Source organism: Ambystoma mexicanum, chromosome 1p, assembly GCF_040938575.1.
Source record: "Ambystoma mexicanum isolate Mex_15411 chromosome 1p, UKY_AmexF1_1, whole genome shotgun sequence".
Taxonomy (NCBI): Eukaryota; Metazoa; Chordata; class Amphibia; order Caudata; family Ambystomatidae; genus Ambystoma; species Ambystoma mexicanum.
The window spans coordinates 1,474,718,078-1,474,743,205 of record NC_090921.1 but is presented as its reverse complement, the minus strand read 5'-3'; the positions used below and the strand labels follow the sequence as shown (position 1 = coordinate 1,474,743,205).

General features: G+C 42.6%; 13 non-coding genes across 13 annotated transcripts; all 13 read right to left on the bottom strand.

The window, feature by feature from the left end:
- Positions 1–64: 64 nt before the first annotated feature.
- Positions 65–138, bottom strand: TRNAI-AAU (transfer RNA isoleucine (anticodon AAU)). The gene has a single exon. It is a non-coding gene; the product is annotated as a tRNA-Ile (tRNA).
- A 676-nt stretch (positions 139–814) lies between these two features.
- Positions 815–888, bottom strand: TRNAI-AAU (transfer RNA isoleucine (anticodon AAU)). The gene has a single exon. It is a non-coding gene; the product is annotated as a tRNA-Ile (tRNA).
- Positions 889–1,613: 725 nt separating this feature from the next.
- Positions 1,614–1,687, bottom strand: TRNAI-AAU (transfer RNA isoleucine (anticodon AAU)). The gene has a single exon. It is a non-coding gene; the product is annotated as a tRNA-Ile (tRNA).
- A 1,070-nt stretch (positions 1,688–2,757) lies between these two features.
- Positions 2,758–2,831, bottom strand: TRNAI-AAU (transfer RNA isoleucine (anticodon AAU)). Its single transcript has one exon. It is a non-coding gene; the product is annotated as a tRNA-Ile (tRNA).
- Positions 2,832–3,507: 676 nt separating this feature from the next.
- Positions 3,508–3,581, bottom strand: TRNAI-AAU (transfer RNA isoleucine (anticodon AAU)). Its single transcript has one exon. It is a non-coding gene; the product is annotated as a tRNA-Ile (tRNA).
- A 1,073-nt stretch (positions 3,582–4,654) lies between these two features.
- On the bottom strand, positions 4,655–4,728 carry TRNAI-AAU (transfer RNA isoleucine (anticodon AAU)). Its single transcript has one exon. It is a non-coding gene; the product is annotated as a tRNA-Ile (tRNA).
- A 677-nt stretch (positions 4,729–5,405) lies between these two features.
- On the bottom strand, positions 5,406–5,479 carry TRNAI-AAU (transfer RNA isoleucine (anticodon AAU)). The gene has a single exon. It is a non-coding gene; the product is annotated as a tRNA-Ile (tRNA).
- Positions 5,480–6,552: 1,073 nt separating this feature from the next.
- TRNAI-AAU (transfer RNA isoleucine (anticodon AAU)) lies at positions 6,553–6,626 on the bottom strand. Its single transcript has one exon. It is a non-coding gene; the product is annotated as a tRNA-Ile (tRNA).
- A 676-nt stretch (positions 6,627–7,302) lies between these two features.
- On the bottom strand, positions 7,303–7,376 carry TRNAI-AAU (transfer RNA isoleucine (anticodon AAU)). The gene has a single exon. It is a non-coding gene; the product is annotated as a tRNA-Ile (tRNA).
- Positions 7,377–8,101: 725 nt separating this feature from the next.
- Positions 8,102–8,175, bottom strand: TRNAI-AAU (transfer RNA isoleucine (anticodon AAU)). The gene has a single exon. It is a non-coding gene; the product is annotated as a tRNA-Ile (tRNA).
- Positions 8,176–8,900: 725 nt separating this feature from the next.
- TRNAI-AAU (transfer RNA isoleucine (anticodon AAU)) lies at positions 8,901–8,974 on the bottom strand. Its single transcript has one exon. It is a non-coding gene; the product is annotated as a tRNA-Ile (tRNA).
- A 4,540-nt stretch (positions 8,975–13,514) lies between these two features.
- Positions 13,515–13,588, bottom strand: TRNAI-AAU (transfer RNA isoleucine (anticodon AAU)). The gene has a single exon. It is a non-coding gene; the product is annotated as a tRNA-Ile (tRNA).
- Positions 13,589–19,342: 5,754 nt separating this feature from the next.
- Positions 19,343–19,416, bottom strand: TRNAI-AAU (transfer RNA isoleucine (anticodon AAU)). The gene has a single exon. It is a non-coding gene; the product is annotated as a tRNA-Ile (tRNA).
- Positions 19,417–25,128: the final 5,712 nt, after the last annotated feature.

Below are 25,128 nucleotides of genomic sequence, written 5' to 3'. Positions count from 1 at the left end.
GCTGTGAGTGCCAATTCTGCATCAATCTCATCCTTCTGCAGAAATATTTCCCAAAATGACAAAGTGGCCAATACGGGGATTGAACCCGTGACCTTGGCGTTATTAGCACCACGCTCTAACCAACTGAGCTAACCGGCCAGCTGAGAGTCTTTTTCCCTTGAAAAAAAATGCCTAACTCATTCACACATAAAACCCTTATCCTCACAACAACCTAAAGAAAAACTACATGTGATCTGAAGGAAATTCATGAATATGACAATTATCTTCAAACTGACTTGTAGCCTGCATCACATTTAAGTAGAACTGGGACAAAGAAGGTTAAATGCATCTCATTGGTCATTTCCCACAGCAGTACTGACCTGTGACCATTTATGGACTGCTGCTTCCAACAAAACAGCAAACTTGTCATAGTAAATCTAAAGCTGTGGGTGGGAATTCTGCATCAAACTCATGCTTCTGCAGAAATATTTCCCAAATTGACAAAGTGGCCAATACTGGGATCAAATTTGCTAACTTGGCGTGATTAGCACCATGCTCAGTCAGAAAAAGTATGCCTTCTGACTGGAGCATAGGAGGGAGGCCAGTTGCAGGGGGGAGTTTTCTTCCCTTGAAAGAAAATGCCTAACTCATTCACAAATACAACCCTTATCCTCACAACAACATTGGTTATGTCCGCAGTAGTACTGACCTGTGACTATGTATGCACAGCTGCTTCCAACAAAACAGCAATCTTGTGTTAGAAACTCTAAAGCTGTGAGTGCCAATTCTGCATCAATCTCATCCTTCTGAAGAAATATTTCCCAAAATGACAAAGTGGCCAATACGGGGATCGAACCCGTGACCTTGGCGTTATTAGCACCACGCTCTAACCAACTGAGCTAACCGGCCAGCTGAGATGCATATTTCTAACTGGAGCATAAGAGGGAGGCCAGTTGCAGGGGGATATTTTCTTCCCTTGGAAAAAAAATGCCTAACTCATTCACACATAAAACCCTTATCCTCACAACAACCTAAAGAAAAACTACATGTGATCTGAAGGAAATTCATGAATATTACAATTATCTTCAAACTGACTTGTGGCCTGCATCACATTTAAGTAGAACTGGGACAAAGAAGGTTAAATGCATCTCATTGGCCATTTCCCACAGCAGTACTGACCTGTGACCATTTATGGACTGCTGCTTCCAACAAAACAGGAAACTTGTCATAGTAAATCTAAAGCTGTGGGTGGGAATTCTGCATCAATCTCATGCTTCTGCAGAAATATTTCCCAAATTGACAAAGTGGCCAATACTGGGATCAAATTCGCTAACTTGGCGTGATTAGCACCATGCTCAGTCAGAAAAAGTATGCCTTCTGACTGGAGCATAGGAGGGAGGCCAGTTGCAGGGGGGAGTTTTCTTCCCTTGAAAGAAAATGCCTAACTCATTCACAAATACAACCCTTATCCTCACAACAACATTAGTTATGTCCGCAGCAGTACTGACCCGTGACTATGTATGCACAGCTGCTTCCAACAAAACAGCAATCTTGTGTTAGTAACTCTAAAGCTGTGAGTGCCAATTGTGCATCAATCTCATCCTTCTGCAGAAATATTTCCCAAAATGACAAAGTGGCCAATACGGGGATCGAACCCGTGACCTTGGCATTATTAAAACCACGCTCTAACCAACTGAGCTAACCGGCCAGCTGAGAGGCATATTTCTGACTGGAGCATAAGAGGGAGGCCAGGTGCAGGGGGACTTTTTCTTCCCTTGGAAAAAAAATACCTAACTCATTCACACATAAAACCCTTATCCTCACAACAACCTAAAGAAAAACTACATGTGATCTGAAGGAAATTCACGAATATGACAATTATCTTCAAACTGACTTGTAGCCTGCATCACATTTAAGTAGAACTGGGACAAAGAAGGTTAAATGCATCTCATTGGTCATTTCCCACAGCAGTACTGACCTGTGACCATTTATGGACTGCTGCTTCCAACAAAACAGCAAACTAGTCATAGTAAATATAAAGCTGTGGGTGGGAATTCTGCATCAATCTCATGCTTCTGCAGAAATATTTCCCAAATTGACAAAGTGGCCAATACTGGGATCAAATCCGCTAACTTGGCGTGATTAGCACCATGCTCAGTCAGAAAAAGTATGCCTTCTGACTGGAGCATAGGAGGGAGGCCAGTTGCAAGGGGGAGTTTTCTTCCCTTGAAAGAAAATGCCTAACTCATTCACAAATACAACCCTTATCCTCACAACAACATTGGTTATGTCCCGCAGCAGTACTGACCCGTGACCATGTATGCACAGCTGCTTCCAACAAAACAGTAATCTTGTGTTAGTAACTCTAGAGCTGTGAGTGCCAATTCTGCATCAATCTCATGCTTCTGAGGAAATATTTCCCAAAATGACAAGGAGGCCAATACGGGGACCCGTGACCTTGCCATCATTAGCACCACGCTCTAACCAAATGAGCTAAACAGCCAGCTGAGAGTTTTGTTTCTGACTCAAGCATAAGCAGGAGGCCAGTTGTAGGGGGATGTTTTCTTCCCTTGGAAAAAAAATGCCTAACTCATTCACAAATACAACCCTTATCCTCACAACAACATTGGTTATGTCCGCAGCAGTACTGACCCGTGACTAGGTATGCACAGCTGCTTCCAACAAAACAGCAATCTTGTGTTAGTAACTCTAAAGCTGTGAGTGCCAATTCTGCATCAATCTCATCCTTCTGCAGAAATATTTCCCAAAATGACAAAGTGGCCAATACGGGGATCGAACCCGTGACCTTGGCGTTATTAGCACCACGCTCTAACCAACTGAGCTACCCGGCCAGCTGAGAATCTTTTTCCCTTGAAAAAAAATGCCTAACTCATTCACACATAAAACCCTTATCCTCACAACAACCTAAAGAAAAACTACATGTGATCTGAAGGAAATTCACGAATATGACAATTATCTTCAAACTGACTTGTAGCCTGCATCACATTTAAGTAGAACTGGGACAAAGAAGGTTAAATGCATCTCATTGGTCATTTTCCACAGCAGTACTGACCTGTGACCATTTATGGACTGCTGCTTCCAACAAAACAGGAAACTAGTCATAGTAAATCTAAAGCTCTAGGTGGGAATTCTGCATCAATCTCATGCTTCTGCAGAAATATTTCCCAAATTGACAAAGTGGCCAATACTGGGATCAAATTTGCTAACTTGGCATGATTAGCACCATGCTCAGTCAGAAAAAGTATGCCTTCTGACTGGAGCATAGGAGGGAGGCCAGTTGCAGGGGGGAGTTTTCTTCCCTTGAAAGAAAATGCCTAACTCATTCACAAATACAACCCTTATCCTCACAACAACATTAGTTATGTCCGCAGCAGTACTGACCCGTGACTATGTATGCACAGCTGCTTCCAACAAAACAGCAATCTTGTGTTAGTAACTCTAAAGCTGTGAGTGCCAATTGTGCATCAATCTCATCCTTCTGCAGAAATATTTCCCAAAATGACAAAGTGGCCAATACGGGGATCAAACCCGTGACCTTGGCGTTATTAGCACCACGCTCTAACCAACTGAGCTAACCGGCCAGCTGAGAGGCATGTTTCTGACTGGAGCATAAGAGGGAGGCCAGGTGCAGGGGGACTTTTTCTTCCCTTGGAAAAAAAATAATACCTAACTCATTCACACATAAAACCCTTATCCTCACAACAACCTAAAGAAAAACTACATGTGATCTGAAGGAAATTCACGAATATGACAATTATCTTCAAACTGACTTGTAGCCTGCATCACATTTAAGTAGAACTGGGACAAAGAAGGTTAAATGCATCTCATTGGTCATTTCCCACAGCAGTACTGACCTGTGACCATTTATGGACTGCTGCTTCCAACAAAACAGCAAACTTGTCATAGTAAATCTAAAGCTGTGGGTGGGAATTCTGCATCAATCTCATGCTTCTGCAGAAATATTTCCCAAATTGACAAAGTGGCCAATACTGGGATCAAATCCGCTAACTTGGCATGATTAGCACCATGCTCAGTCAGAAAAAGTATGCCTTCTGACTGGAGCATAGGAGGGAGGCCAGTTGCAGGGGGGAGTTTTCTTCCCTTGAAAGAAAATGCCTAACTCATTCACAAATACAACCCTTATCCTCACAACAACATTGGTTATGTCCCGCAGCAGAACTGACCCGTGACCATGTATGCACAGCTGCTTCCAACAAAACAGCAATCTTGTGTTAGTAACTCTAGAGCTGTGAGTGCCAATTCTTCATCAATCTCATGCTTCTGAGGAAATATTTCCCAAAATGACAAGGAGGCCAATACGGGGACCCGTGACCTTGCCATTATTAGCACCACGCTCTAACCAAATGAGCTAAACAGCCAGCTGAGAGTTTTGTTTCTGAATCAAGCATAAGCAGGAGGCCAGTTGTAGGGGGATGTTTTCTTCCCTTGGAAAAAAAATGCCTAACTCATTCACAAATACAACCCTTATCCTCACAACAACATTGGTTATGTCCGCAGCAGTACTGACCCGTGACTATGTATGCACAGCTGCTTCCAACAAAACAGCAATCTTGTGTTAGTAACTCTAAAGCTGTGAGTGCCAATTCTGCATCAATCTCATCCTTCTGCAGAAATATTTCCCAAAATGACAAAGTGGCCAATACGGGGATCGAACCCATGACCTTGGCGTTATTAGCACCACGCTCTAACCAACTGAGCTAACCGGCCAGCTGAGAGTCTTTTTCCCTTGAAAAAAAATGCCTAACTCATTCACACATAAAACCCTTATCCTCACAACAACCTAAAGAAAAACTACATGTGATCTGAAGGAAATTCATGAATATGACAATTATCTTCAAACTGACTTGTAGCCTGTATCACATTTAAGTAGAACTGGGACAAAGAAGGTTAAATGCATCTCATTGGTCATTTCCCACAGCAGTACTGACCTGTGACCATTTATGGACTGCTGCTTCCAACAAAACAGCAAACTTGTCATAGTAAATCTAAAGCTGTGGGTGGGAATTCTGCATCAAACTCATGCTTCTGCAGAAATATTTCCCAAATTGACAAAGTGGCCAATACTGGGATCAAATTTGCTAACTTGGCGTGATTAGCACCATGCTCAGTCAGAAAAAGTATGCCTTCTGACTGGAGCATAGGAGGGAGGCCAGTTGCAGGGTGGAGTTTTCTTCCCTTGAAAGAAAATGCCTAACTCATTCACAAATACAACCCTTATCCTCACAACAACATTAGTTATGTCCGCAGCAGTACTGACCCGTGACTATGTATGCACAGCTGCTTCCAACAAAACAGCAATCTTGTGTTAGTAACTCTAAAGCTTCTGAGTGCCAATTGTGCATCAATCTCATCCTTCTGCAGAAATATTTCCCAAAATGACAAAGTGGCCAATACGGGGATCGAACCCGTGACCTTGGCGTTATTAGCACCACGCTCTAACCAACTGAGCTAACCGGCCAGCTGAGAGGCATGTTTCTGACTGGAGCATAAGAGGGAGGCCAGGTGCAGGGGGACTTTTTCTTCCCTTGGAAAAAAAATAATACCTAACTCATTCACACATAAAACCCTTATCCTCACAACAACCTAAAGAAAAACTACATGTGATCTGAAGGAAATTCACGAATATGACAATTATCTTCAAACTGACTTGTAGCCTGCATCACATTTAAGTAGAACTGGGACAAAGAAGGTTAAATGCATCTCATTGGTCATTTCCCACAGCAGTACTGACCTGTGACCATTTATGGACTGCTGCTTCCAACAAAACAGCAAACTAGTCATAGTAAATATAAAGCTGTGGGTGGGAATTCTGCATCAATCTCATGCTTCTGCAGAAATATTTCCCAAATTGACAAAGTGGCCAATACTGGGATCAAATCCGCTAACTTGGCATGATTAGCACCATGCTCAGTCAGAAAAAGTATGCCTTCTGACTGGAGCATAGGAGGGAGGCCAGTTGCAGGGGGGAGTTTTCTTCCCTTGAAAGAAAATGCCTAACTCATTCACAAATACAACCCTTATCCTCACAACAACATTGGTTATGTCCCGCAGCAGAACTGACCCGTGACCATGTATGCACAGCTGCTTCCAACAAAACAGCAATCTTGTGTTAGTAACTCTAGAGCTGTGAGTGCCAATTCTTCATCAATCTCATGCTTCTGAGGAAATATTTCCCAAAATGACAAGGAGGCCAATACGGGGACCCGTGACCTTGCCATTATTAGCACCACGCTCTAACCAAATGAGCTAAACAGCCAGCTGAGAGTTTTGTTTCTGACTCAAGCATAAGCAGGAGGCCAATTGTAGGGGGATGTTTTCTTCCCTTGGAAAAAAAATGCCTAACTCATTCACAAATACAACCCTTATCCTCACAACAACATTGGTTATGTCTGCAGCAGTACTGACCCGTGACTATGTATGCACAGCTGCTTCCAACAAAACAGCAATCTTGTGTTAGTAACTCTAAAGCTGTGAGTGCCAATTCTGCATCAATCTCATCCTTCTGCAGAAATATTTCCCAAAATGACAAAGTGGCCAATACGGGGATCGAACCCATGACCTTGGTGTTATTAGCACCACGCTCTAACCAACTGAGCTAACCGGCCAGCAGAGAGTCTTTTTCCCTTGAAAAAAAATGCCTAACTCATTCACACATAAAACCCTTATCCTCACAACAACCTAAAGAAAAACTACATGTGATCTGAAGGAAATTCATGAATATGACAATTATCTTCAAACTGACTTGTAGCCTGCATCACATTTAAGTAGAACTGGGACAAAGAAGGTTAAATGCATCTCATTGGTCATTTCCCACAGCAGTACTGACCTGTGACCATTTATGGACTGCTGCTTCCAACAAAACAGCAAACTTGTCATAGTAAATCTAAAGCTGTGGGTGGGAATTCTGCATCAAACTCATGCTTCTGCAGAAATATTTCCCAAATTGACAAAGTGGCCAATACTGGGATCAAATTTGCTAACTTGGCGTGATTAGCACCATGCTCAGTCAGAAAAAGTATGCCTTCTGACTGGAGCATAGGAGGGAGGCCAGTTGCAGGGGGGAGTTTTCTTCCCTTGAAAGAAAATGCCTAACTCATTCACAAATACAACCCTTATCCTCACAACAACATTGGTTATGTCCGCAGCAGTACTGACCCGTGACTATGTATGCACAGCTGCTTCCAACAAAACAGCAATCTTGTGTTAGAAACTCTAAAGCTGTGAGTGCCAATTCTGCATCAATCTCATCCTTCTGCAGAAATATTTCCCAAAATGACAAAGTGGCCAATACGGGGATCGAACCCGTGACCTTGGCGTTATTAGCACCACGCTCTAACCAACTGAGCTAACCGGCCAGCTGAGATGCATATTTCTAACTGGAGCATAAGAGGGAGGCCAGTTGCAGGGGGATTTTTTCTTCCCTTGGAAAAAAAATGCCTAACTCATTCACACATAAAACCCTTATCCTCACAACAACCTAAAGAAAAACTACATGTGATCTGAAGGAAATTCATGAATATTACAATTATCTTCAAACTGACTTGTGGCCTGCATCACATTTAAGTAGAACTGGGACAAAGAAGGTTAAATGCATCTCATTGGCCATTTCCCACAGCATTACTGACCTGTGACCATTTATGGACTGCTGCTTCCAACAAAACAGGAAACTTGTCATAGTAAATCTAAAGCTGTGGGTGGGAATTCTGCATCAATCTCATGCTTCTGCAGAAATATTTCCCAAATTGACAAAGTGGCCAATACTGGGATCAAATTCGCTAACTTGGCGTGATTAGCACCATGCTCAGTCAGAAAAAGTATGCCTTCTGACTGGAGCATAGGAGGGAGGCCAGTTGCAGGGGGGAGTTTTCTTCCCTTGAAAGAAAATGCCTAACTCATTCACAAATACAACCCTTATCCTCACAACAACATTAGTTATGTCCGCAGCAGTACTGACCCGTGACTATGTATGCACAGCTGCTTCCAACAAAACAGCAATCTTGTGTTAGTAACTCTAAAGCTGTGAGTGCCAATTGTGCATCAATCTCATCCTTCTGCAGAAATATTTCCCAAAATGACAAAGTGGCCAATACGGGGATCGAACCCGTGACCTTGGCGTTATTAACACCACGCTCTAACCAACTGAGCTAACCGGCCAGCTGAGAGGCATATTTCTGACTGGAGCATAAGAGGGAGGCCAGGTGCAGGGGGACTTTTTCTTCCCTTGGAAAAAAAATACCTAACTCATTCACACATAAAACCCTTATCCTCACAACAACCTAAAGAAAAACTACATGTGATCTGAAGGAAATTCACGAATATGACAATTATCTTCAAACTGACTTGTAGCCTGCATCACATTTAAGTAGAACTGGGACAAAGAAGGTTAAATGCATCTCATTGGTCATTTCCCACAGCAGTACTGACCTGTGACCATTTATGGACTGCTGCTTCCAACAAAACAGCAAACTAGTCATAGTAAATATAAAGCTGTGGGTGGGAATTCTGCATCAATCTCATGCTTCTGCAGAAATATTTCCCAAATTGACAAAGTGGCCAATACTGGGATCAAATCCGCTAACTTGGCGTGATTAGCACCATGCTCAGTCAGAAAAAGTATGCCTTCTGACTGGAGCATAGGAGGGAGGCCAGTTGCAGGGGGGAGTTTTCTTCCCTTGAAAGAAAATGCCTAACTCATTCACAAATACAACCCTTATCCTCACAACAACATTGGTTATGTCCGCAGCAGTACTGACCCGTGACTAGGTATGCACAGCTGCTTCCAACAAAACAGCAATCTTGTGTTAGTAACTCTAAAGCTGTGAGTGCCAATTCTGCATCAATCTCATCCTTCTGCAGAAATATTTCCCAAAATGACAAAGTGGCCAATACGGGGATCGAACCCGTGACCTTGGCGTTATTAGCACCACGCTCTAACCAACTGAGCTACCCGGCCAGCTGAGAATCTTGTTCCCTTGAAAAAAAATGCCTAACTCATTCACACATAAAACCCTTATCCTCACAACAACCTAAAGAAAAACTACATGTGATCTGAAGGAAATTCACGAATATGACAATTATCTTCAAACTGACTTGTAGCCTGCATCACATTTAAGTAGAACTGGGACAAAGAAGGTTAAATGCATCTCATTGGTCATTTCCCACAGCAGTACTGACCTGTGACCATTTATGGACTGCTGCTTCCAACAAAACAGGAAACTAGTCATAGTAAATCTAAAGCTCTAGGTGGGAATTCTGCATCAATCTCATGCTTCTGCAGAAATATTTCCCAAATTGACAAAGTGGCCAATACTGGGATCAAATTTGCTAACTTGGCATGATTAGCACCATGCTCAGTCAGAAAAAGTATGCCTTCTGACTGGAGCATAGGAGGGAGGCCAGTTGCAGGGGGGAGTTTTCTTCCCTTGAAAGAAAATGCCTAACTCATTCACAAATACAACCCTTATCCTCACAACAACATTAGTTATGTCCGCAGCAGTACTGACCCGTGACTATGTATGCACAGCTGCTTCCAACAAAACAGCAATCTTGTGTTAGTAACTCTAAAGCTGTGAGTGCCAATTGTGCATCAATCTCATCCTTCTGCAGAAATATTTCCCAAAATGACAAAGTGGCCAATACCCCCGTGACCTTGGCGTTATTAGCACCACGCTCTAACCAACTGAGCTAACCGGCCAGCTGAGAGGCATATTTCTGACTGGAGCATAAGAGGGAGGCCAGTTGCAGGGGGACTTTTTCTTCCCTTGGAAAAAAAATACCTAACTCATTCACACATAAAACCCTTATCCTCACAACAACCTAAAGAAAAACTACATGTGATCTGAAGGAAATTCACGAATATGACAATTATCTTCAAACTGACTTGTAGCCTGCATCACATTTAAGTAGAACTGGGACAAAGAAGGTTAAATGCATCTCATTGGCCATTTCCCACAGCAGTACTGACCTGTGACCATTTATGGACTGCTGCTTCCAACAAAACAGGAAACTAGTCATAGTAAATCTAAAGCTGTGGGTGGGAATTCTGCATCAATCTCATGCTCCTGCAGAAATATTTCCCAAATTGACAAAGTGGCCAATACTGGGATCAAATTCGCTAACTTGGCGTGATTAGCACCATGCTCAGTCAGAAAAAGTATGCCTTCTGACTGGAGCATAGGAGGGAGGCCAGTTGCAGGGGGGAGTTTTCTTCCCTTGAAAGAAAATGCCTAACTCATTCACAAATACAACCCTTATCCTCACAACAACATTGGTTATGTCCCGCAGCAGTACTGACCCGTGACCATGTATGCACAGCTGCTTCCAACAAAACAGCAATCTTGTGTTAGTAACTCTAAAGCTGTGAGTGCCAATTGTGCATCAATCTCATCCTTCTGCAGAAATATTTCCCAAAATGACAAAGTGGCCAATACGGGGATCGAACCCGTGACCTTGGCGTTATTAGCACCACGCTCTAACCCACATAGCTAACCGGCCAGCTGAGAGGCAAAATTCTGACTGGAGCATAAGAGGGAGGCCAGGTGCAGGGGGACTTTTTCTTCCCTTGGAAAAAAAATACCTAACTCATTCACACATAAAACCCTTATCCTCACAACAACCTAAAGAAAAACTACATGTGATCTGAAGGAAATTCACGAATATGACAATTATCTTCAAACTGACTTGTAGCCTGCATCACATTTAAGTAGAACTGGGACAAAGAAGGTTAAATGCATCTCATTGGTCATTTCCCACAGCAGTACTGACCTGTGACCATTTATGGACTGCTGCTTCCAACAAAACAGCAAACTAGTCATAGTAAATATAAAGCTGTGGGTGGGAATTCTGCATCAACCTCATGCTTCTGCAGAAATATTTCCCAAATTGACAAAGTGGCCAATACTGGGATCAAATCCGCTAACTTGGCGTGATTAGCACCATGCTCAGTCAGAAAAAGTATGCCTTCTGACTGGAGCATAGGAGGGAGGCCAGTTGCAAGGGGGAGTTTTCTTCCCTTGAAAGAAAATGCCTAACTCATTCACAAATACAACCCTTATCCTCACAACAACATTGGTTATGTCCCGCAGCAGTACTGACCCGTGACCATGTATGCACAGCTGCTTCCAACAAAACAGCAATCTTGTGTTAGTAACTCTAGAGCTGTGAGTGCCAATTCTGCATCAATCACATGCTTCTGAGGAAATATTTCCCAAAATGACAAGGAGGCCAATACGGGGACCGTGACCTTGCCATTATTAGCACCACGCTCTAACCAAATGAGCTAAACAGCAAGCTGAGAATTTTGTTTCTGACTCAAGCATAAGCAGGAGGCCAGTTGTAGGGGGATGTTTTCTTCCCTTGGAAAAAAAATGCCTAACTCATTCACAAATACAACCCTTATCCTCACAACAACATTGGTTATGTCCGCAGCAGTACTGACCCGTGACTATGTATGCACAGCTGCTTCCAACAAAACAGCAATCTTGTGTTAGTAACTCTAAAGCTGTGAGTGCCAATTCTGCATCAATCTCATCCTTCTGCAGAAATATTTCCCAAAATGACAAAGTGGCCAATACGGGGATTGAACCCGTGACCTTACCACGCTCTAACCAACTGAGCTAACCAGCCAGCTGAGATGCATATTTCTAACTGGAGCATAAGAGGGAGGCCAGTTGCAGGGGGATTTTTTCTTCCCTTGAAAAAAAAATGCCTAACTCATTCACACATAAAACCCTTATCCTCACAACAACCTAAAGAAAAACTCCATGTGATCTGAAGGAAATTCATGAATATTACAATTATCTTCAAACTGACTTGTAGCCTGCATCACATTTAAGTAGAACTGGGACAAAGAAGGTTAAATGCATCTCATTCGCCATTTCCCACAGCAGTACTGACCTGTGACCATTTATGGACTGCTGCTTCCAACAAAACAGGAAACTAGTCATAGTAAATCTAAAGCTGTGGGTGGGAATTCTGCATCAATCTCATGCTTCTGCAGAAATATTTCCCAAATTGACAAAGTGGCCAATACTGGGATCAAATTCGCTAACTTGGCGTGATTAGCACCATGCTCAGTCAGAAAAAGTATGCCTTCTGACTGGAGCATAGGAGGGAGGCCAGTTGCAGGGGGGAGTTTTCTTCCCTTGAAAGAAAATGCCTAACTCATTCACAAATACAACCCTTATCCTCACAACAACATTAGTTATGTCCGCAGCAGTACTGACCCGTGACTATGTATGCACAGCTGCTTCCAACAAAACAGCAATCTTGTGTTAGTAACTCTAAAGCTGTGAGTGCCAATTGTGCATCAATCTCATACTTCTGCAGAAATATTTCCCAAAATGACAAAGTGGCCAATACAGGGATCGAACCCGTGACCTTGGCGTTATTAGCACCACGCTCTAACCAACTGAGCTAACCGGTCAGCTGACAGGCATATTTCTGACTGGAGCATAAGAGGGAGGCCAGGTGCAGGGGGACTTTTTCTTCCCTTGGAAAAAAAATACCTAACTCATTCACACATAAAACCCTTATCCTCACAACAACCTAGAGAACAACTACATGTGATCTGAAGGAAATTCACGAATATGACAATTATCTTCAAACTGACTTGTAGCCTGCATCACATTTAAGTAGAACTGGGACAAAGTAGGTTAAATGCATCTCATTGGTCATTTCCCACAGCAGTACTGACCTGTGACCATTTATCGACTGCTGCTTCCAACAAAACGGCAAACTAGTCATAGTAAATATAAAGCTGTGGGTGGGAATTCTGCATCAATCTCATGCTTCTGCAGAAATATTTCCCAAATTGACAAAGTGGCCAATACTGGGATCAAATCCGCTAACTTGGCGTGATTAGCACCATGCTCAGTCAGAAAAAGTATGCCTTCTGACTGGAGCATAGGAGGGAGGCCAGTTGCAAGGGGGAGTTTTCTTCCCTTGAAAGAAAATGCCTAACTCATTCACAAATACAACCCTTATCCTCACAACAACATTGGTTATGTCCCGCAGCAGTACTGACCCGCGACCATGTATGCACAGCTGCTTCCAACAAAACAGCAATCTTGTGTTAGTAACTCTAGAGCTGTGAGTGCCAATTCTGCATCAATCTCATGCTTCTGAGGAAATATTTCCCAAAATGACAAGGAGGCCAATACGGGGACCGTGACCTTGCCATTATTAGCACCACGCTCTAACCAAATGAGCTAAACAGCCAGCTGAGAGTTTTGTTTCTGACTCAAGCATAAGCAGGAGGCCAGTTGTAGGGGGATGTTTTCTTCCCTTGGAAAAAAAATGCCTAACTCATTCACAAATACAACCCTTATCCTCACAACAACATTGGTTATGTCCGCAGCAGTACTGACCCGTGACTATGTATGCACAGCTGCTTCCAACAAAACAGCAATCTTGTGTTAGTAACTCTAAAGTTGTGAGTGCCAATTCTGCATCAATCTCATCCTTCTGCAGAAATATTTCCCAAAATGACAAAGTGGCCAATACGGGGATCGAACCCGTGACCTTGGCGTTATTAGCACCAAGCTCTAACCAACTGAGCTAACCGGCCAGCTGAGAGTCTTTTTCCCTTGGGAAAAAAATGCCTAACTCATTCACACATAAAACCCTTATCCTCACAACAACCTAAAGAAAAACTACATGTGATCTGAAGGAAATTCATGAATATGACAATTATCTTCAAACTGACTTGTAGCCTGCTTCACATTTAAGTAGAACTGGGACAAAGAAGGTTAAATGCATCTCATTGGTCATTTCCCACAGCAGTACTGACCTGTGACCATTTATGGACTGCTGCTTCCAACAAAACAGCAAACTAGTCATAGTAAATCTAAAGCTGTGGGTGGGAATTCTGCATCAATCTCATGCTTCTGCAGAAACAGCCAGCTGAAAGTTTTGTTTCTTACTCAAGCATAAGCAGGAGGCCAGTTGTAGGGGGATGTTTTCTTCCCTTGGAAAAAAAATGCCTAACTCATTCACACAGACAACCCTTATCCTCACAACAACCTAAAGAAAAACTCCATGTGATCTGAAGGAAATTCATGAATATTACAATTATCTTCAAACTGACTTGTGGCCTGCATCACATTTAAGTAGTACTGCGACAAAGAAGGTTAAATGCATCTCATTGGTCATTTCCCACAGCAGTACTGACCTTTGACCATTTATGGACTGCTGCTTCCAACAAAACAGCAAACTTGTCATAGTAAATCTAAAGCTGTGGGTGGGAATTCTGCATCAATCTAATGCTTCTGCAGACATTTTTCCCAAATTGACAAAGTGGCCAATACTGGGATCAAATTCGCTAATGGCGTGATTAGCACCATGCTCAGTCAGAAAAAGTATGCTTCTGACTGGAGCATAGGAGGGAGGTCAGTTGCAGGGGGGAGTTTTCTTTCCTTGAAAGAAAATGCCTAACTCATTCACAAATACAACCCTTATCCTCACAACAACATTGGTTATGTCCGCAGCAGTACTGACCCGTGACTATGTATGCACAGCTGCTTCCAACAAAACAGCAAACTTGTGTTAGTAACTCTAAAGCTGTGAGTGCCAATTCTGCATCAATCTCATCCTTCTGCAGAAATATTTCCCAAAATGACAAAGTGGCCAATACGGGGATCGAACCAGTGACCTTGGCGTTATTAGCACATCACTCTAACCAACTGAGCTAACCGGCCAGCTGAGAGGCATATTTCTGACTGGACCATAAGAGGGAGGCCAGTTGCAGGGGGATTTTTTCTTCCCTTGGAAAAAAAATGCCTAACTCATTCACACTTAAAACCCTTATCCTCACAACAACCTAAAGAAAAACTACATGTGATCTGAAGGAAATTCATGAATATGACAATTATCTTCAAACTGACTTGTAGCCTGCATCACATTTAAGTAGAACTGGGACAAAGAAGGTTAAATGCATCTCATTGGTCATTTCCCACAGCAGTACTGACCTGTGACCATTTATGGACTGCTGCTTCCAACAAAACAGCAAACTAGTCATAGTAAATCTGAAGCTGTGGGTGGGAATTCTGCATCAATCTCATGCTTCTGCAGAAATATTTCCCAAATTGACAAAGTGGCCAATACTGGGATCAAATTCGCTAACTTGGCTTTATTAGCACCATGCTCAGTCAGAAAAAGTATGCCTTCTGACTGGAGCATAGGAGGGAGGCCAGTTGCAGGGGGGAGTTTTCTTCCTTTGAAAGAAAATGCCTAACTCATTCACAAATACAACCCTTATCCTCACAACAACATTGGTTATGTCCGCAGCAGTACTGACCCGTGACTATGTATGCACAGCTGCTTCCAACAAAACAGCAATCTTGTGTTAGTAACTCTAAAGCTGTGAGTGCCAATTCTGCATCAATCTCATCCTTCTGCAGAAATATTTCCCAAAATGACAAAGTGGGCAATACGGGGATCGAACCCGTGACCTTGGGGTTATTAGCACCACGCTCTAACCAACTGAGCTAACCGGCCAGCTGAGAGTCTTTTTCCCTTGGAAAAAAATGGCTAACTCATTCACACATAAAACCCTTATCCTCACAACAACCTAAAGAAAAACTACATGTGATCTGAAGGAAATTCATGAATATGACAATTATCTTCAAACTGACTTGTAGCCTGCACCACATTTAAGTAGAACTGGGACAAAGAAGGTTAAATGCATCTCATTGGTCATTTCCCACAGCAGTACTGACCTGTGACCATTTATGGACTGCTGCTTCCAACAAAACAGCAAACTAGTCATAGTAAATATAAAGCTGTGGGTGGGAATTCTGCATCAATCTCATGCTTCTGCAGAAATATTTCCCAAATTGACAAAGTGGCCAATACTGGGATCAAATTCGCTAACTTGGCGTGATTAGCACCATGCTCAGTCAGAAAAAGTAAGCCTTCTGACTGGAGCATAGGAGGGAGGCCAGTTGCAGGGGGGAGCTTTCTTCCCTTGAAAGAAAATGCCTAACTCATTCACAAATACAACCCTTATCCTCACAACAACATTGGTTATGTCCCACAGCAGTACTGACCCGTGACCATGTATGCACAGCTGCTTCCAACAAAACAGCAATCTTTTGTTAGTAACTCTAAAGCTGTGAGTGCCAATTCTGCATCAATCTCATGCTTCTGCAGAAATATTTCCCAAAATGACAAAGTGGCCAATACGGGGATCGAACCCGTGACCTTGGCATTATTAGCACCACGATCTAACCAACTGAGCTAACCAACCAGCTGAGAGTCCTGTTTCTGACTGGAGCATAAGAGGGAGGCCAGTTGCAGGGGGATTTTTTCTTCCCTTGGAAAAAAAATGCCTAAGTCATTCACAAATAAAACCCTTATCCTCACAACAACCTAAAGAAAAACTACATGTGATCTGAAGGAAATTCATGAATATGACAATTATCTTCAAATTGACGTGTAGCCTGCATCACATTTAAGTAGAACTGGGACAAAGAAGGTTAAATGCATCTCATTGGTCATTTCCCACAGCAATAGTGACCTGTGACCATTTATGGACTGCTGCTTCCAACAAAACAGCAAACTAGTCATAGTAAATCTAAAGCTGTGGGTGGGAATTCTGCATCAATCTCATGCTTCTGCAGAAATATTTCCCAAATTGACAAAGTGGCCAATACTGGGATCAAATCCGCTAACTTGGCGTGATTAGCACCATGCTCAGTCAGAAAAAGTATGCCTTCTGACTGGAGCATAGGAGGGAGGCCAGTTGCAGGGGGGAGTTTTCTTCCCTTGAAAGAAAATGCCTAACTCATTCACAAATACAACCCTTATCCTCACAACAACATTGGTTATGTCCTGCAGCAGTACTGACCCGTGACCATGTATGCACAGCTGCTTCCAACAAAACAGCAATCTTGTGTTAGTAAATCTAAAGCTGTGAGTGCCAATTCTGCATCAATCTCATCCTTCTGCAGAAATATTTCCCAAAATGACAAAGTGGCCAATACGGGGATCGAACCCATGACCTTGGCGTTATTAGCACATCGCTCTAACCAACTGAGCTAACCGGCCAGCTGAGAGGCATATTTCTGACTGGACCATAAGAGGGAGGCCAGTTGCAGGGGGATTTTTTCTTCCCTTGGAAAAAAAATGCCTAACTCATTCACACTTAAAACCCTTATCCTCACAACAACCTAAAGAAAAACTACATGTGATCTGAAGGAAATTCATGAATATGACAATTATCTTCAAACTGACTTGTAGCCTGCATCACATTTAAGTAGAACTGGGACAAAGAAGGTTAAATGCATCTCATTGGTCATTTCCCACAGCAGTACTGACCTGTGACCATTTATGGACTGCTGCTTCCAACAAAACAGCAAACTAGTCATAGTAAATCTGAAGCTGTGGGTGGGAATTCTGCATCAATCTCATGCTTCTGCAGAAATATTTCCCAAATTGACAAAGTGGCCAATACTGGGATCAAATTCGCTAACTTGGCTTTATTAGCACCATGCTCAGTCAGAAAAAGTATGCCTTCTGACTGGAGCATAGGAGGGAGGCCAGTTGCAGGGGGGAGTTTTCTTCCTTTGAAAGAAAATGCCTAACTCATTCACAAATACAACCCTTATCCTCACAACAACATTGGTTATGTCCGCAGCAGTACTGACCCGTGACTATGTATGCACAGCTGCTTCCAACAAAACAGCAATCTTGTGTTAGTAACTCTAAAGCTGTGAGTGCCAATTCTGCATCAATCTCATCCTTCTGCAGAAATATTTCCCAAAATGACAAAGTGGGCAATACGGGGATCGAACCCGTGACCTTGGGGTTATTAGCACAACGCTCTAACCAACTGAGCTAACCGGCCAGCTGAGAGTCTTTTTCCCTTGGAAAAAAATGGCTAACTCATTCACACATAAAACCCTTATCCTCACAACAACCTAAAGAAAAACTACATGTGATCTGAAGGAAATTCATGAATATGACAATTATCTTCAAACTGACTTGTAGCCTGCATCACATTTAAGTAGAACTGGGACAAAGAAGGTTAAATGCATCTCATTGGTCATTTACCACAGCAGTACTGACCTGTGACCATTTATGGACTGCTGCTTCCAACAAAACAGCAAACTAGTCATAGTAAATATAAAGCTGTGGGTGGGAATTCTGCATCAATCTCATGCTTCTGCAGAAATATTTCCCAAATTGACAAAGTGGCCAATACTGGGATCAAATTCGCTAACTTGGCGTGATTAGCACCATGCTCAGTCAGAAAAAGTAAGCCTTCTGACTGGAGCATAGGAGGGAGGCCAGTTGCAGGGGGGAGCTTTCTTCCCTTGAAAGAAAATGCCTAACTCATTCACAAATACAACCCTTATCCTCACAACAACATTGGTTATGTCCCACAGCAGTACTGACCCCTGACCATGTATGCACAGCTGCTTCCAACAAAACAGCAATCTTTTGTTAGTAACTCTAAAGCTGTGAGTGCCAATTCTGCATCAATCTCATGCTTCTGCAGAAATATTTCCCAAAATGACAAAGTGGCCAATACGGGGATCGAACCCGTGACCTTGGCATTATTAGCACCACGATCTAACCAACTGAGCTAACCGACCAGCTGAGAGTCCTGTTTCTGACTGGAGCATAAGAGGGAGGCCAGTTGCAGGGGGATTTTTTCTTCCCTTGGAAAAAAATGCCTAAGTCATTCACAAATAAAACCCTTATCCTCACAACAACCTAAAGAAAAACTACATGTGATCTGAAGGAAATTCATGAATATGACAATTATCTTCAAACTGACGTGTAGCCTGCATCACATTTAAGTAGAACTGGGACAAAGAAGGTTAAATGCATCTCATTGGTCATTTCCCACAGCAATAGTGACCTGTGACCATTTATGGACTGCTGCTTCCAACAAAACAGCAAACTAGTCATAGTAAATCTAAAGCTGTGGGTGGGAATTCTGCATCAATCTCATGCTTCTGCAGAAATATTTCCCAAATTGACAAAGTGGCCAATACTGGGATCAAATCCGCTAACTTGGCGTGATTAGCACCATGCTCAGTCAGAAAAAGTATGCCTTCTGACTGGAGCATAGGAGGGAGGCCAGTTGCAGGGGGGAGTTTTCTTCCCTTGAAAGAAAATGCCTAACTCATTCACAAATACAACCCTTATCCTCACAACAACATTGGTTATGTCCTGCAGCAGTACTGACCCGTGACCATGTATGCACAGCTGCTTCCAACAAAACAGCAATCTTGTGTTAGTAAATCTAAAGCTGTGAGTGCCAATTCTGCATCAATCTCATCCTTCTGCAGAAATATTTCCCAAAATGACAAAGTGGCCAATACGGGGATCGAACCCGTGACCTTGGCGTTATTAGCACCACGCTCAAACCAACTGAGCTAACCGGCCAGCTGAGAGTCTTTTTCCCTTGGAAAAAAAATGCCTAACTCATTCACACATAAAACCCTTATCCTCACAACAACCTAAAGAAAAACTACATGTGATCTGAAGGAAATTCATGAATATGACAATTATCTTCAAACTGACTTGTAGCCTGCATGACATTTAAGTAGAACTGGGACAAAGAAGGTTAAATGCATCTCATTGGTCATTTCCCACAGCAGTACTGACCTGTGACCATTTATGGACTGCTGCTTCCAACAAAACAGCAAACTAGTCATAGTAAATCTAAAGCTGTGGGTGGGAATTCTGCATCAATCTCATGCTTCTGCAGAAATATTTCCCAAATTGACAAAGTGGCCAATACTGGGATCAAATCCGCTAACTTGGCGTGATTAGCACCATGCTCAGTCAGAAAAAGTATGCCTTCTGACTGGAGCATAGGAGGGAGGCCAGTTGCAGGGGGGAGTTTTCTTCCCTTGAAAGAAAATGCCTAACTCATTCACAAATACAACCCTTATCCTCACAACAACATTGGTTATGTCCCACAGCAGTACTGACCCGTGACCATGTATGCACAGCTGCTTCCAACAAAACAGCAATCTTGTGTTAGTAACTCTAAAGCTGTGAGTGCCAATTCTGCATCAATCTCATGCTTCTGCAGAAATATTTCCCAAAATGACAAGGAGGCCAATACGGGGACCAGTGACCTTGCCATTATTAGCACCACGCTCTAACCAAATGAGCTAAACAGCCAGCTGAGAGTTTTGTTTCTGACTCAAGCATAAGCAGGAGGCCAGTTGTAGGGGGATGTTTTCTTCCCTTGGAAAAAAAATGCCTAACTCATTCACACAGACAACCCTTATCCTCACAACAACCTAAAGAAAAACTCCATGTGATCTGAAGGAAATTCATGAATATTACAATTATCTTCAAACTGACTTGTGGCCTGCATCACATTTAAGTAGTACTGCGACAAAGAAGGTTAAATGCATCTCATTGGTCATTTCCCACAGCAGTACTGACCTGTGACCATTTATGGACTGCTGCTTCCAACAAAACAGCAAACTTGTCATAGTAAATCTAAAGCTGTGGGTGGGAATTCTGCATCAATCTAATGCTTCTGCAGACATTTTTCCCAAATTGACAAAGTGGCCAATACTGGGATCAAATTCGCTAACTTGGCGGAATTAGCACCATGCTCAGTCAGAAAAAGTATGCTTCTGACTGGAGCATAGGAGGGAGGTCAGTTGCAGGGGGGAGTTTTCTTTCCTTGAAAGAAAATGCCTAACTCATTCACAAATACAACCCTTATCCTCACAACAACATTGGTTATGTCCGCAGCAGTACTGACCCGTGACTATGTATGCACAGCTGCTTCCAACAAAACAGCAAACTTGTGTTAGTAACTCTAAAGCTGTGAGTGCCAATTCTGCATCAATCTCATCCTTCTGCAGAAATATTTCCCAAAATGACAAAGTGGCCACCCGTGACCTTGGCGTTATTAGCACAACGCTCTAACCAACTGAGCTAACCGGCCAGCTGAGAGGCATATTTCTGACTGGACCATAAGAGGGAGGCCAGTTGCAGGGGGATTTTTTCTTCCCTTGGAAAAAAAATGCCTAACTCATTCACACATAAAACCCTTATCCTCACAACAACCTAAAGAAAAACTACATGTGATCTGAAGGAAATTCATAAATATCACAATTATCTTCAAACTGACTTGTAGCCTGCATCACATTTAAGTAGAACTGGGACAAAGAAGGTTAAATGCATCTCATTGGTCATTTCCCACAGCAGTACTGACCTGTGACCATTTATGGACTGCTGCTTCCAACAAAACAGCAAACTAGTCATAGTAAGTCTAAAGCTGTGGATGGGAATTCTGCATCAATCTCATGCTTCTGCAGAAATATTTCCCAAATTGACAAAGTGGCCAATACTGGGATCAAATTCGCTAACTTGGCTTTATTAGCACCATGCTCAGTCAGAAAAAGTATGCCTTCTGACTGGAGCATAGGAGGGAGGCCAGTTGCAGGGGGGAGTTTTCTTCCTTTGAAAGAAAATGCCTAACTCATTCACAAATACAACCCTTATCCTCACAACAACATTGGTTATGTCCGCAGTAGTACTGACCCGTGACTATGTATGCACAGCTGCTTCCAACAAAACAGCAATCTTGTGTTAGTAACTCTAAAGCTGTGAGTGCCAATTCTGCATCAATCTCATCCTTCTGCAGAAATATTTCCCAAAATGACAAAGTGGCCAATACGGGGATCGAACCAGTGACCTTGGCGTTATTAGCACATCACTCTAACCAACTGAGCTAACCGGCCAGCTGAGAGGCATATTTCTGACTGGACCATAAGAGGGAGGCCAGTTGCAGGGGGATTTTTTCTTCCCTTGGAAAAAAAATGCCTAACTCATTCACACTTAAAACCCTTATCCTCACAACAACCTAAAGAAAAACTACATGTGATCTGAAGGAAATTCATGAATATGACAATTATCTTCAAACTGACTTGTAGCCTGCATCACATTTAAGTAGAACTGGGACAAAGAAGGTTAAATGCATCTCATTGGTCATTTCCCACAGCAGTACTGACCTGTGACCATTTATGGACTGCTGCTTCCAACAAAACAGCAAACTAGTCATAGTAAATCTGAAGCTGTGGGTGGGAATTCTGCATCAATCTCATGCTTCTGCAGAAATATTTCCCAAATTGACAAAGTGGCCAATACTGGGATCAAATTCGCTAACTTGGCTTTATTAGCACCATGCTCAGTCAGAAAAAGTATGCCTTCTGACTGGAGCATAGGAGGGAGGCCAGTTGCAGGGGGGAGTTTTCTTCCTTTGAAAGAAAATGCCTAACTCATTCACAAATACAACCCTTATCCTCACAACAACATTGGTTATGTCCGCAGCAGTACTGACCCGTGACTATGTATGCACAGCTGCTTCCAACAAAACAGCAATCTTGTGTTAGTAACTCTAAAGCTGTGAGTGCCAATTCTGCATCAATCTCATCCTTCTGCAGAAATATTTCCCAAAATGACAAAGTGGGCAATACGGGGATCGAACCCGTGACCTTGGGGTTATTAGCACCACGCTCTAACCAACTGAGCTAACCGGCCAGCTGAGAGTCTTTTTCCCTTGGAAAAAAATGGCTAACTCATTCACACATAAAACCCTTATCCTCACAACAACCTAAAGAAAAACTACATGTGATCTGAAGGAAATTCATGAATATGACAATTATCTTCAAACTGACTTGTAGCCTGCACCACATTTAAGTAGAACTGGGACAAAGAAGGTTAAATGCATCTCATTGGTCATTTCCCACAGCAGTACTGACCTGTGACCATTTATGGACTGCTGCTTCCAACAAAACAGCAAACTAGTCATAGTAAATATAAAGCTGTGGGTGGGAATTCTGCATCAATCTCATGCTTCTGCAGAAATATTTCCCAAATTGACAAAGTGGCCAATACTGGGATCAAATTCGCTAACTTGGCGTGATTAGCACCATGCTCAGTCAGAAAAAGTAAGCCTTCTGACTGGAGCATAGGAGGGAGGCCAGTTGCAGGGGGGAGCTTTCTTCCCTTGAAAGAAAATGCCTAACTCATTCACAAATACAACCCTTATCCTCACAACAACATTGGTTATGTCCCACAGCAGTACTGACCCGTGACCATGTATGCACAGCTGCTTCCAACAAAACAGCAATCTTTTGTTAGTAACTCTAAAGCTGTGAGTGCCAATTCTGCATCAATCTCATGCTTCTGCAGAAATATTTCCCAAAATGACAAAGTGGCCAATACGGGGATCGAACCCGTGACCTTGGCATTATTAGCACCACGATCTAACCAACTGAGCTAACCAACCAGCTGAGAGTCCTGTTTCTGACTGGAGCATAAGAGGGAGGCCAGTTGCAGGGGGATTTTTTCTTCCCTTGGAAAAAAAATGCCTAAGTCATTCACAAATAAAACCCTTATCCTCACAACAACCTAAAGAAAAACTACATGTGATCTGAAGGAAATTCATGAATATGACAATTATCTTCAAATTGACGTGTAGCCTGCATCACATTTAAGTAGAACTGGGACAAAGAAGGTTAAATGCATCTCATTGGTCATTTCCCACAGCAATAGTGACCTGTGACCATTTATGGACTGCTGCTTCCAACAAAACAGCAAACTAGTCATAGTAAATCTAAAGCTGTGGGTGGGAATTCTGCATCAATCTCATGCTTCTGCAGAAATATTTCCCAAATTGACAAAGTGGCCAATACTGGGATCAAATCCGCTAACTTGGCGTGATTAGCACCATGCTCAGTCAGAAAAAGTATGCCTTCTGACTGGAGCATAGGAGGGAGGCCAGTTGCAGGGGGGAGTTTTCTTCCCTTGAAAGAAAATGCCTAACTCATTCACAAATACAACCCTTATCCTCACAACAACATTGGTTATGTCCTGCAGCAGTACTGACCCGTGACCATGTATGCACAGCTGCTTCCAACAAAACAGCAATCTTGTGTTAGTAAATCTAAAGCTGTGAGTGCCAATTCTGCATCAATCTCATCCTTCTGCAGAAATATTTCCCAAAATGACAAAGTGGCCAATACGGGGATCGAACCCATGACCTTGGCGTTATTAGCACATCGCTCTAACCAACTGAGCTAACCGGCCAGCTGAGAGGCATATTTCTGACTGGACCATAAGAGGGAGGCCAGTTGCAGGGGGATTTTTTCTTCCCTTGGAAAAAAAATGCCTAACTCATTCACACTTAAAACCCTTATCCTCACAACAACCTAAAGAAAAACTACATGTGATCTGAAGGAAATTCATGAATATGACAATTATCTTCAAACTGACTTGTAGCCTGCATCACATTTAAGTAGAACTGGGACAAAGAAGGTTAAATGCATCTCATTGGTCATTTCCCACAGCAGTACTGACCTGTGACCATTTATGGACTGCTGCTTCCAACAAAACAGCAAACTAGTCATAGTAAATCTGAAGCTGTGGGTGGGAATTCTGCATCAATCTCATGCTTCTGCAGAAATATTTCCCAAATTGACAAAGTGGCCAATACTGGGATCAAATTCGCTAACTTGGCTTTATTAGCACCATGCTCAGTCAGAAAAAGTATGCCTTCTGACTGGAGCATAGGAGGGAGGCCAGTTGCAGGGGGGAGTTTTCTTCCTTTGAAAGAAAATGCCTAACTCATTCACAAATACAACCCTTATCCTCACAACAACATTGGTTATGTCCGCAGCAGTACTGACCCGTGACTATGTATGCACAGCTGCTTCCAACAAAACAGCAATCTTGTGTTAGTAACTCTAAAGCTGTGAGTGCCAATTCTGCATCAATCTCATCCTTCTGCAGAAATATTTCCCAAAATGACAAAGTGGGCAATACGGGGATCGAACCCGTGACCTTGGGGTTATTAGCACAACGCTCTAACCAACTGAGCTAACCGGCCAGCTGAGAGTCTTTTTCCCTTGGAAAAAAATGGCTAACTCATTCACACATAAAACCCTTATCCTCACAACAACCTAAAGAAAAACTACATGTGATCTGAAGGAAATTCATGAATATGACAATTATCTTCAAACTGACTTGTAGCCTGCATCACATTTAAGTAGAACTGGGACAAAGAAGGTTAAATGCATCTCATTGGTCATTTACCACAGCAGTACTGACCTGTGACCATTT